The sequence below is a fragment of the Bolinopsis microptera genome, chromosome 6 (assembly GCF_026151205.1).
Source record: "Bolinopsis microptera isolate Bmic1 chromosome 6, MBARI_Bmic_1.0, whole genome shotgun sequence".
NCBI classification, from domain to species: domain Eukaryota; kingdom Metazoa; phylum Ctenophora; class Tentaculata; order Lobata; family Bolinopsidae; genus Bolinopsis; species Bolinopsis microptera.
The window spans coordinates 1,058,769-1,070,504 of NC_087077.1; positions in this window are offsets into that span (position 1 = coordinate 1,058,769).

The following is an 11,736-nucleotide window of genomic DNA, read 5'->3' on the forward strand; positions in this document are numbered from 1 at the left end:
AAATTGTGTGCTTGTGCAAAACTATATAGTCCGAACAAGTTCATAATCATTGTTTCAGGTGGGAGGAATTACAAATGAAGACAGCCAAAATAAAAAATGAGATTATACTGAATGGAGGATCAGGTCAAGTGAAGGCATGAAGCTCTCAACTTGGTAACTTAACACTTGCAATACTGTCAATTGTTAAATTGTTTAGCTCAAGATTTATCGATCGGTATGTTAATTTTAAATTTGGTGACTTCAACAAAACAAATATAATTTAGGAGCGCTAAACGAACAAAGCTTGCAGTCTTCATGATGGCCGCTGCTGGAAGTTATCAGATAATTGGCTGACTGACAGATCAGCGAGTATAAGCTTTGCTACTTGGTAAGTTTACTGATTCTAATATTTTAAATCCACGGAGTGGCGTAACGTTACCGTTTGTTGCCCCCTCCCCCCGGTCAAATATGTTCGCCCTCCAAAATTCATAATTTCTTATAAGAGCGAAAAAATGTCAGGCCTGCCATTAAATTAATGATTAATTTGTTATCCCAAAAACATTGTTGTGCTGACCGTACGCTTAGTTACACAATTTCTCGACTGATCGGACGATTTTTCGTTTTTTTTAAACAAAAGTGAACGCCTTCACTGGTCCATGGCAGTGTGCATATAAAGGCGCTCGTTCTTGTGCTGATATTGTTTGGTGTCAGCGAGTTCTACTGTCAGTTGTCCAAAGGAAGAAATGGGAGTATCATCGCATGGGCATTGATATGTCTAGTGCGTTTGACACGATCAAACGCACTACGATTCTTGAATTTCTGAAACTGTGTGGCTGTACTGAGGATGAGCTGAGGATTGTCCGGTTGTTGTTGTCCAACACAGGGCTACGGGTGAAGGTCAATGGAGTTCTTTCAGCTGAGTTTTTAAGTCTCCTTGGAGCTTTCCAAGGTGACTGTCTATCCGGCTGTCTGTTCACCCTTGTCTTGGCTGGTGCTTTGAATGAACTTAGATGGACTATAACAATCAGTTTAGATAGGCCGATCCCCCCGATTACTATTGCTGGCCTTCCACTTGACACTGAATATGCTGATGATGTTGACTTCAATGATGAAGAGGAAGACAACTTGAGAGCTATTTTGCCCCAGGCAACAGCTATACTCGAGAAATGGAACCTCTTTGTCAATGAAGACAAAACGGACTTCACTCATGTTTATTTAGCTAGTACGGGTGAAGTCGACAGTGATGGAAAATTAGTGTCGGGGAATGAAGCATGGAGGAAAAGTATCACTCTAGGGTCCGTCTTGTGTAGCAAAGCTGATATTCAGCGTCGCATAAACCTGGAATATGCTGCCTTTAACAATTACAAGAAGGCCTGGGCCCTGGAGTGATAAACTGCCCCTAAACAAACGTCTAATACTGTATAATGCTTTAGTCGTATCGGTTCTTATGTACAACTCATCCTGTTGGGCCGTCCCCAAAATATTCCTTGAAAAACTAGATGTTGTTCACCGCAGACATCTTCGCACTATTTTGAATATAAAGTACCCAGGAGTCATCTCCAACAAAAACTTGTATAAACGCTGCAATGCTGAACCATTGTCAGACAAAGTGGCCCGTAGTCGGTGGAGAATGTTAGGACATGTTTTGCGGGGTCCTATTGACGGACCAGCGTTTTCTTCCCTCATTTTTGCCATCAATACACTGGACTTACCAGGGAGAAGAGGAAGACCCCAAAGCAATCTATTCTCGCTGATTTATGTAAAAGAAATCTTTATTTGAATAATATCTTTGACCTGCATTATCTCCGTAATTTGAGTTATGACAAGAGATATTGGCGGAAATTGCAATGAAGTTTTTAATATTTAGTTTTTGTTTTAGGGAAAGATTAGACTTGGGCGTTGTTTTTTAACTATCCCTTGTTTAGAACTTTGATTTAATAATTTAAACAAAAGGAAAATGGCGTCCTCCTTTGATGAGTGATGACGCTTATTTGGTACATACGAGTAAGTTTGATTATGAACCATATTTTCAGTAAAATATATCAAAGTACGACCTGGAGATACGTTAATACGAACACTAAATTTCCAGTTCAACGTGTAGAGGAGATAACCATCACCTGCGAGTTGGCCCTATCAACATTAACAAGGGAGTTGACCCTAGGGATTCAAAACTGCAACTTTTTAAAACGGTTTCATGTAGTAATGTAGTACCGACAAGTAAAATATCACAACTGACTGGTAAAGGCGAAACTAGAAAGTTAAAATTTAACTTAAATGATATAACCCTAACCATGAAGACCATTTGCATCCCAGAAAATTAAGACATCAGAGCAAAATGCTTGCCACTGAATGACTGAACCGGCCCCACACAGACCACGGCATACTTGACCATGATTTACGAATTGTATGTTAGTAATTAGTGTAACCTAAGCTGTCACTGACGTGCGCTCTGAGCTGCTTCGCAACTCATCGACGAGTTTAATGTTGCGCCAACGCGAATACCAACTGTGTATTAACTTTGTACCAACCGTGAACTGTTCGCCAACAACGTGCCAACCGTGTGCCAACCTTGTGCCAATTTTGTATCAATCGCGTGTGCCAACTTTTTATCAACCACGTGCCAACTGCGTGCCAACTTTGTGCTAACCGTGTGTCAAACTTATGCCAACCGTGCGTCAAAATTATGCCAACCGTGCGTCCATCAAGCTTCCAAATATAATGATACAGATATCTTAATTTTCTTTAAAAGGCAAGTTATGGAACGTAGGTTTAAAAGATGGTGGTTAACGAACAGCTATATAGTCGGTCATGAAGTTTCATGGTGGAAGATCATAGTGAGAGGAATTCCTAATCCTATCGAGGATCACCCACAGTTATAGTAAGTGAAGTCATGACTGCACAAAAATGTAGTAACCAAGCTTTTGATTATATCTGGTTGACAGAATTTACTAGTAGCTCGGTTTTATCTATATGCTCAACACACAGATGATATGATATATCGCAAAAAGGTAATTTAGATGTAGAATAGCAACGTGTATTACGAAATTTAAAACTGGGGTTTCAGGTGGAGTATACTGAACATGAAAAAAGATTCCATCTAGACGAACTGACGAACAGATTGTGATTAATGATGAACCACCCCCTCGATCAGCTCCACAATTTGGTATCGATAACTGTTTTACTTTATTTCCTTAATAAATAAAGCAATGAATCATTTTTAACCATTGATTTCCGTGTTGTTAAAAACGGTCCGCGCATCTTTTAGCTCAACGTTTCTGTGCTACAGTTGTATTTTAGGTCAAACGCAGTATTGTAGTCAGAGCCCACTATATCAAGACGGACGAATGCCCAGACTTTACCTGACGGATCTTAAATAAGCTTTTATATGGTAAGCCTTTAACTAGCTAACAATAATGAAATACTAATTCAGTTTATATAAGTATAATTATTGTTTTTATCAATTTTTTTGTTTGACTTTGATTTTGGTACTTTTTCACAGTTGCTTGCAGATTATTAAACCTGTGAAAAACTACCTGTCAGGCGCGAAACTTATTAATTAGTGATGAATATATTTTCTTTAATATGATGCAAAATACTGTTATTTTTTAACACTTATAATGCGAAATATCAAAGCTTATGCTTGTCAAGCATAAGTTTAAGTGGACTCCAAACGTGGCATGGTATAGTGGTATGTTCTAATTGACTAATATTATAGTGAACGTAATTAGTGATAGATTGTTGAAGCAATATTTTATCATTTCCATCAATATGAAGTAACTAACTTTTCCCAAAAATTGCTTTATCGTTTGAATCTGTAATTTAAGCCCTCATTCCAGTTAAGCTTATCGAATGTAACTGTTAGTATAAGCCAATTTAACTTTAGCCATTAGCAGCGAGTAAAAATCAATGTTTAAACTGACAGCTGTCTCTCAGGATAACTATAATTGACGCAATCATGGAGAGAGCTTCTGATTAACCAACTGATAAGCACTGATGTTCCACGCCACACGGAATGATTATCCTACAATTAACAACAAACTAATGCACAAAGTAAGTTCATCATCAGAAAAATTGTTTTCTTTACTTCTTGAGGTCGTCCCGGAATATTATCTCAATTCACTGATTAACTTTCACAATAACTTATCAGCGTTACAAGCTTTAAATTTAATGTACGGTTCACACAGTCTACTACTGATACACGTAAACCATCCTAAGTACCCGCTGGAGAAGAAATCCATCTTGACATGACGAAATAAACGTAAGTCAACGAAATATGTTGAACAAGGGATAATGATTTTACGCAGTATCTCGTATTCCATCTTTTTCTGCGATACCTGCAAGCAAAACTTTATAAGTGGATTTATTATTTTGCTTTCCTGCGTACTTCTTTGGTTTCAACCGCTTCCTCGCATGCATACGTAAACACAATTTTCACGGTTTCAACATCTCAGGATTTAAGGTCAACTCCGGTAGAGACATGGGTGAGAATTCTTGGAGATTACAAGAAACTCTTGTTTTAAAGTGGATCAGCTTCTCCTGATCGACGACAAAAAGCCTACCTAGGACCTACAAGTTGACGGTAAGATAAACAGGGATTTAGTTTTACATTTGGTTTGGTACCACTAGTTTCGGGATAGCCTGTAGAAGACAACGCCCGATACTAATGCTTCTTCAGACCTACACAATTGCAACAAATTCAACGTAATAGTAAGCTTTATAAATTCGCAATTTAACGTTAACCAAGGATGAAGGATACCTTAAATCGAGATTCCAGGGATTTTGCCCCATTAAATAAAAAGGCGAACGATATTGTAAATCTTTGGAGCCACCAGAGTTGTTGATATATTAGTGAAATACTCCACAGAAATCGAATGACTTATAAAATACATTTAATCGTACCCACTAAATGCAATATGAGCTATGATAAATCTTGCAAACTAGCATTCTTGCTTCGCAAGATTGTTGCTTTGTTAATTCGCAGAGCATGAACGATCTGGAAGGGTTGACATCGTCAATCAAATTCAATGATAAATCACATTTCTTGCGCAGCGTGTTCCGATTATTGAGGAAAAGAAGAGGTAGATGGTAATCCAGGTAGGCCAGTTCACATTAGCAGTAGCACTATTGACGGTACAGACTCAGATGTCTGAGAGATTTTATTTATTACCTTTTATGCGATTATCTTAACCCCACTGATTCATCATTGAAATCAATAAAATGATAATAGTAGTACAGCAGGCTATCGGTTCGATCTAAAATGTGCCTTTGGTGCAGTTTCTGTTAAAATCTATAAGGATGTACTGTAAGTGTAATTAATTATGAAACTCTAATATCCTGTGGTTAATGTTTTTCAGTTTCAGCCCTTTTATTTATTTCGATTTATTAATTCCTGATTACTAAAATTTGCCGAGATTTACAGAACTCCAACTACAAATATTGGTGATTTTAGTATTCTTGAAAACAAAAATTCAGTCTTGAAAAAAATGTAAGTGAACAATTTTCGAAGTTTTTCTAAAAAAATACTTTTCGCCGTGTTTTAAGCTATTCCATTTTGGGCCAATAAAAAAATGAGCTAATTAGCTAATTGATAATTATCCAAATAACTTATTATCTGATGTAAAAATTGTCTGTACAAACATTTTTTTTCATGATAATACTATTACAGATTAATAGAGGGTTTTCATATTATGAAAACCCTCGATTAAGCTGCAACCTTTTATGATGTTCACAATACAACTAAAGTTATTCGACTTAATATTTTATATATATATATTAATACTTTTCTCCGTGCTTCAAGCTATTCCATTTTGTGAAAGGACACCTAACGGGACTCAAAAACGTCAAAAATCGTTTGTAAGCTATAATTGTGTGTCGGCAGATCAATTTTTTCAGACGGATTTGTCTGTACAACATTATCAATGTCAATTGTCATATGGCCATGGGTTGCCGTTGTGGGTGATACAATAAAGAATGCCAATATTTGAAGAGCCGATAAAATTGCTCAATTATCAAATTTCTACTCATCACAACTAACAATATGCAATATTATATATAACAACATTATATTGTAACCCAAACTTTAAAAGACTTTTTTTTTCTTTTCATAATAATTTGTTAAAAGCATATTTGAAAATTTCTTTCTAAATAAATAAACTTCACTTAAAAACTATTCATACTGCCTAAAAATTGAAAGTTATACGAAATATAATATTGATAACGTTACAAAAATCGTAAAACAATCACGTAACAGAGGTGTTTCGTACTCTACAAACAGCTGTACTCTAAAGTCTAAAAACATCAATAGTCTACAAACATTAACACTGTTTCGCAGCAACTCTAGATAATCAAGTTCAGCACACACAGGAAACTAGCAAGAACAATTCCGCTGGCTTTGCAGTTCAAAGCGTGAGAGTAATGCCCCATATCTCCCCCCTCGTTACCTGCAGTGTCTTTATCCTCTTGTGGCGTCTTCCTGTAACCGTTGATTGCATCGTTGTTAGCATTGCTGTAACCACGTATAACTATACCTGCGACTTCTGGATTATCGACGAAGTATTCAGACCAATCATCATCGGCACACGTATCATCTGACATCAGAAAGTCCAGAACTTCGACATCATTACAATGCATTATTATCCTTGGTCCTCCGACAGCTATGTAGGCAATGGTCCACACCTTTTCATCTTCATTTGGTAGATTGGTAAACTCAAAAAATTTTGAGTCTGTGCACGGACCTAAACTCCACGCAATGACTTCACCAAAATCAATCATAAAATACCGAACATAGTCAGGATCATCCATATCGTCAAAGAATTCGACCCCAATCGAAGTTCTTTCGCCTACTTTACTGTCGGTCTTAATCTGTATGGATACTGATTCCTTAACATCCAAGACAGGCGATTTTTGAGTGTTACTGAAATCTGATTCGACCATTTCTTCCCACGAGTTTGCTTTGTTGAGTGATAAGGAAACTATTAGCATTACTGCTAATAAATGGACCATCTCGCTTATCCTTTTCTCCTAGAAAATGAATATGTTTTAAATTTTCAATTAAAATGATATAGTTGTACTGCAATTAAAATATTTAGAAAAATTTGTAATATTAGGTAAAAAACAGTACGTGTCATCCATCGCGTCGGGCAAACTAATAGTAATACTAATAGCCATAGTTGGTTCGTGCGCACTTCGCACTCTTTAAAAACACAACGCACGAAACGATCTAAATTCACACACTTTTTAGTACCTTTAGGGACTTTTTACTAAAAAACGCATATACAGTAAAACCCCAATTTACTGCGCCCCGATTCACCACAAACCCCGATATACCGCGGCCATCTCCTTTCCCCCAAATAGGGCTTAACAAGTATAATGTAAACAAACAAAACCCCGATTTACTGCGAAACCGCGGCCCCGATTTACCGCGGATGTTTCCTTCCCCCAAACTCTGCGGTAAATGATCAGGGTTTTACGGTATAAGTACACACACCATCGGACACTTTCACGTCATTTCAATCATTATCTATATCAGCAAATTATTTTTTCGATTTGTTAGTCACTAATTAGCTAATTATCCAATTCGATGATGATTTAACAAGAAAATTGTCACAGAGTCACAGAGATAACATAATCAACAAAAAAATCCTATCTTATATAACTGGATCCTTCTGTTACCTTTACAGTCGGAGATATTTCAAAACTAGGGGCTATCTTACTTATAGTTATTCCTAAGCAAAAGGTAGTGCATATTCATTTTAAAATTTTGGTATTCAAAATAATGATAATATCGAAATACCAAAATACCAAAATTTTCCAACTTTTTATCATTATGAATACGACTTAATACATATTTTGTGATTAGCATGAGTATTGATTAAAATCTAATTTGTATTTTAAAATTCGATTGATTATCATACTACTTTACTACTGATTATCTTACTGTATATATAAAGCGAGAAGATATACACTTTATACAGTACTAGAAAACCCGCGTGGTCACAGGGAGGAAGCTAATAGTATTTTTTGTTAGTAAGTTTAAATCGCGTCAAAAAATATTCTACACAAGTACACAACTGAAGATACAGCCAATTATGTTGCTCGTTCTAAACACAGCGTAATATCAACAAAACCGATCAAAATGACGTTAAAACAATCATTGCACGTGCACGTACACGTGCACGTGCGACTCATTCGTACTTCTCATCTTAGGTAATAACATTAACCCTCGCTACCATGGTTACTACACAAGTTCATATTTTTCGTCTGATTTGCAAAGAGAATTCTCTGAATTATAATATGAAGTCTTTTTTTTTATTAAATACTTTTCAAATTTTACAGAGTACAGCAATAGATGAATATAAAATAGAATCGTTCAAAATATCGCCCCCATCTGTAAAATATGATGGGCACCCAAACACGGTAAACACATAGTGAACTATGTCCGCAGTAACTTGGACCCATTACATCGAATTAATCTAAATCCAAAAATTTATGAAAAACTATTTAAGAACAAACAAATCCATGGTGAATAACTGTGGATATAGAGTCAAAATTGGTATTTCAATACGTCAAATTCCAGATACATTAGATACAGGTCTGAAATGGTCATTAATGTGTGAGAAGGTGTGCGGGTGAAGTGTGATATGATGTTGAAAGTATAGGAAGGTAGATAAAAAAATTAATAAAACAAAAATAATAATAATATGGGGAGCAAAGAGACTAGGCTAGACTGTTGTTTCACTATCCAATAAACATTTCCATAGATGCTTAGTGACCTCAGCTTTGAAAAGACTAGTAGACACAATCTGTCTTACCTGTAAAGGGAGTCCATTCCACAGTATATGGGTTCTGTAGAAAAATGATTTTGCCAGTGGGCTATTTGAGGTACATGTGGTGTGTGAATTCTGACTTAACTTAGGTAAAATTGATGACACAATAGACAGACTGTCGAGGTGGCAACGTCTTAGTCGAGAAGTGCCCTGATATAAAGAGAGATAGTGAGGCAGCGATACAGGAATTAAATTGTTAAGAACTTTGTGGAAAAAAATAAGATCATTCAAGTCAAACTTTTGAGACAAAGGGAGAATGTCGACAAGCTTGCACTTTTTGACATATTGCTCAGGTGGATAACTGCGGCCCTCTTCAGACAGAATCCATTTAATAGCTCTCTTTTGGAGACTTTCTAATTTATCACTAAGTGATTTATTACAAGGGCGCCAGATTATGGAACAATTTTCGAATTGGCTACGAACCAGGGAGAGATAAAGCGCCCGGCGACGTTTCTGATCAATGACAATATGGCCATCTCTTCTGACCATACCAAGTTGTTGGCAGGCCTTAGTATAAATTCTGTCGCACTGACTATTCCAACTTAGCTTAGGAGTAACATCGACTCCAAGATCTTTTTCTAACTCTACATACACAAGAGGAGAGCCATCAAGATTATATGCGAATGGAGGAGATAAAGATGGTTTTCCTGAAACAATAAGCACTTTACATTTTGCTGGATGAAATCGCATTTTGTTTCTTAGTGCCCAGTCAGAGAGATAGTCTATATCCATTTGTAAATTAGTATTATCAGAAGATGAATGTATTTTACGCCAGATTTTTGTATCATCGGCATACAAAACAATATCAGTATTATCCGAAAGGCCAAGAGGAATATCATTGATAAACAATACAAAAAGTAAGGGACCAAGAATAGAGCCCTGGGGGACACCAGAATTAACTGAGAGGGTAGATGACATCTCATTACCAATAACCACTCTTTGGTAACGGCCTTGAAGGTAATTGGTAAGAAATTTGAGAAGTGTACCATCAATGTTATATAAGGTCTTTAGCTTATGAAGAAGGATATCATGATTTACAGAATCAAATGCCTTAGCAAAATCAAAATACACAACATGATTGATAATGTTTTCGTTAAGAGACAATGCCAGGCTATCACAAAAGTCAACCATATTGGTTGTGCATGACTTGTGCTCTAGAAAACCATGCTGCCTGGAATCAAGAAGGGTACTTGTCAAAGAAAGCAGTTTACGTTTAACAATGCGCTCAAAAACTTTCATGACTAAACAAGTAAGGGATATTGGTCTATAGTTTTCAACCTCACTTTTCTTACCTTTCTTAAATATTGGGACAACATTTGCAAGTTTCCATTCTTGTGGAATGTAGCCGCTGTTGTAAGATCCACGAAAAATGCATGTTAGAGGGTAAGCTAAACCTACGGAACAATTTTTGAGAATTTTACCGTGTATGCCATCTGGTCCCTGGGCTTTATTTGAATTAATATTTGAAAGAAGCTTACGAACATCCCGATGATCGAAGTCAATATCAAAATCAACATCATTGACGTAGGAGATGTCAGTGTCATAAAGTGAAGGATCCGAAAACTGGTTATAAAAGAAAGAATTGAAAAGTTCAGCTTGAGCTTTGGGTTTGAACCGAAGCTGTCCAGAATAACTAACACAATTAGGAATACGGCAGGAGTTAGATTTATACTTAACATGTGACCAAAACTTCTTAGTTATAAGCGCTGGATCATCACTATTGAAAAGATTGTCTCTTATTTTGGCTGATGAGAGCCTCTTAAAATCTTTACGGCTAGTAACAAACTTTAACTCATCAGAAATAGAACCAGAAATTTTAAATTTAGCTCTGAGTCTATCTTTTTTACGGCATGAAGAAAAAAGTTCACTGTCGAACCACGGGGGTTGAAACTCTGATTTAATAGTTACTTTAGGAATATGTATATCAACTAAATTCATAATGCAGTCTTTAACTAACTTCCAAGACGAATCAGGATCTAGGCATTCTAGGACTTGCCAATTAATCGAGCATAATTCACGATTAATCATGTCCCAGTTTGCTTTCTTATAATTATAGATTTTACGTTTAGGAGTTTTCTTGCGGGAAAAGGAGCTTTTAATTGAAAAAGTGACAGGAAAATGATCAGATTTGCACACGGAATGAGGATCACAGACATTCAAGTTATCGATTGTGTTATCATAATTACTGAGAAGAATGTCTAATGTATTACCACTTTTATGGGTGGGTGGTGTGATCAACTGGGAGAGAGAAAGATCACTGAAAGAATCTATGAAGGATTGCTCAATAGGCACGGTACTGGATGAAGATAGCCAGTCTGTATGGGGGAGATTAAAATCACCAATAACATAGATTTTAGGGGGATTCTTTTTGGAAACTAGCTTGCGAATATAACTAACTATGACATCATGATTAGGTAACCCAAGAGTTCCTACTCTATAACAAGTACAGATTACAATACTCTCTTTGTTAGGAAAAGCAATTTTAACGGCAAGCATTTCTGCACCTAGGCTAACTGGTAGTCGGGTTGTAGTGGCATCGAGATCAGACCGAACAGCCAAAAGAACACCACCTCCATTTTCCCTAAACTTTTTAGGGTTATTAGGATCTTGAGGATGAGTCTTTCTCGTGCGGTCATTGCGGAAGATTTCATATTGAGAAGAAGGAAAGATTTCGTTGCTAGAAATAGATTTTTTGAGCCAAGTCTCATTTAGGGCAATTATGTCAGGCTGCTCTATGTTAGCAAAGGATTGAAGTTCGGAAATCTTATTACCATCAAGAAGGGGATGGGAGGAGCTGAGGTTACTGAAAGGAATAAGACCTTGGACATTTTGGTAGAGTACAGATAGGGAGTTGGGACCTGGATTAAGCATAGAAGGATTAACAAGAGTTATCAAAAGAAAGTTAAGAGAGAAAACCCAAAGAATGAATAAA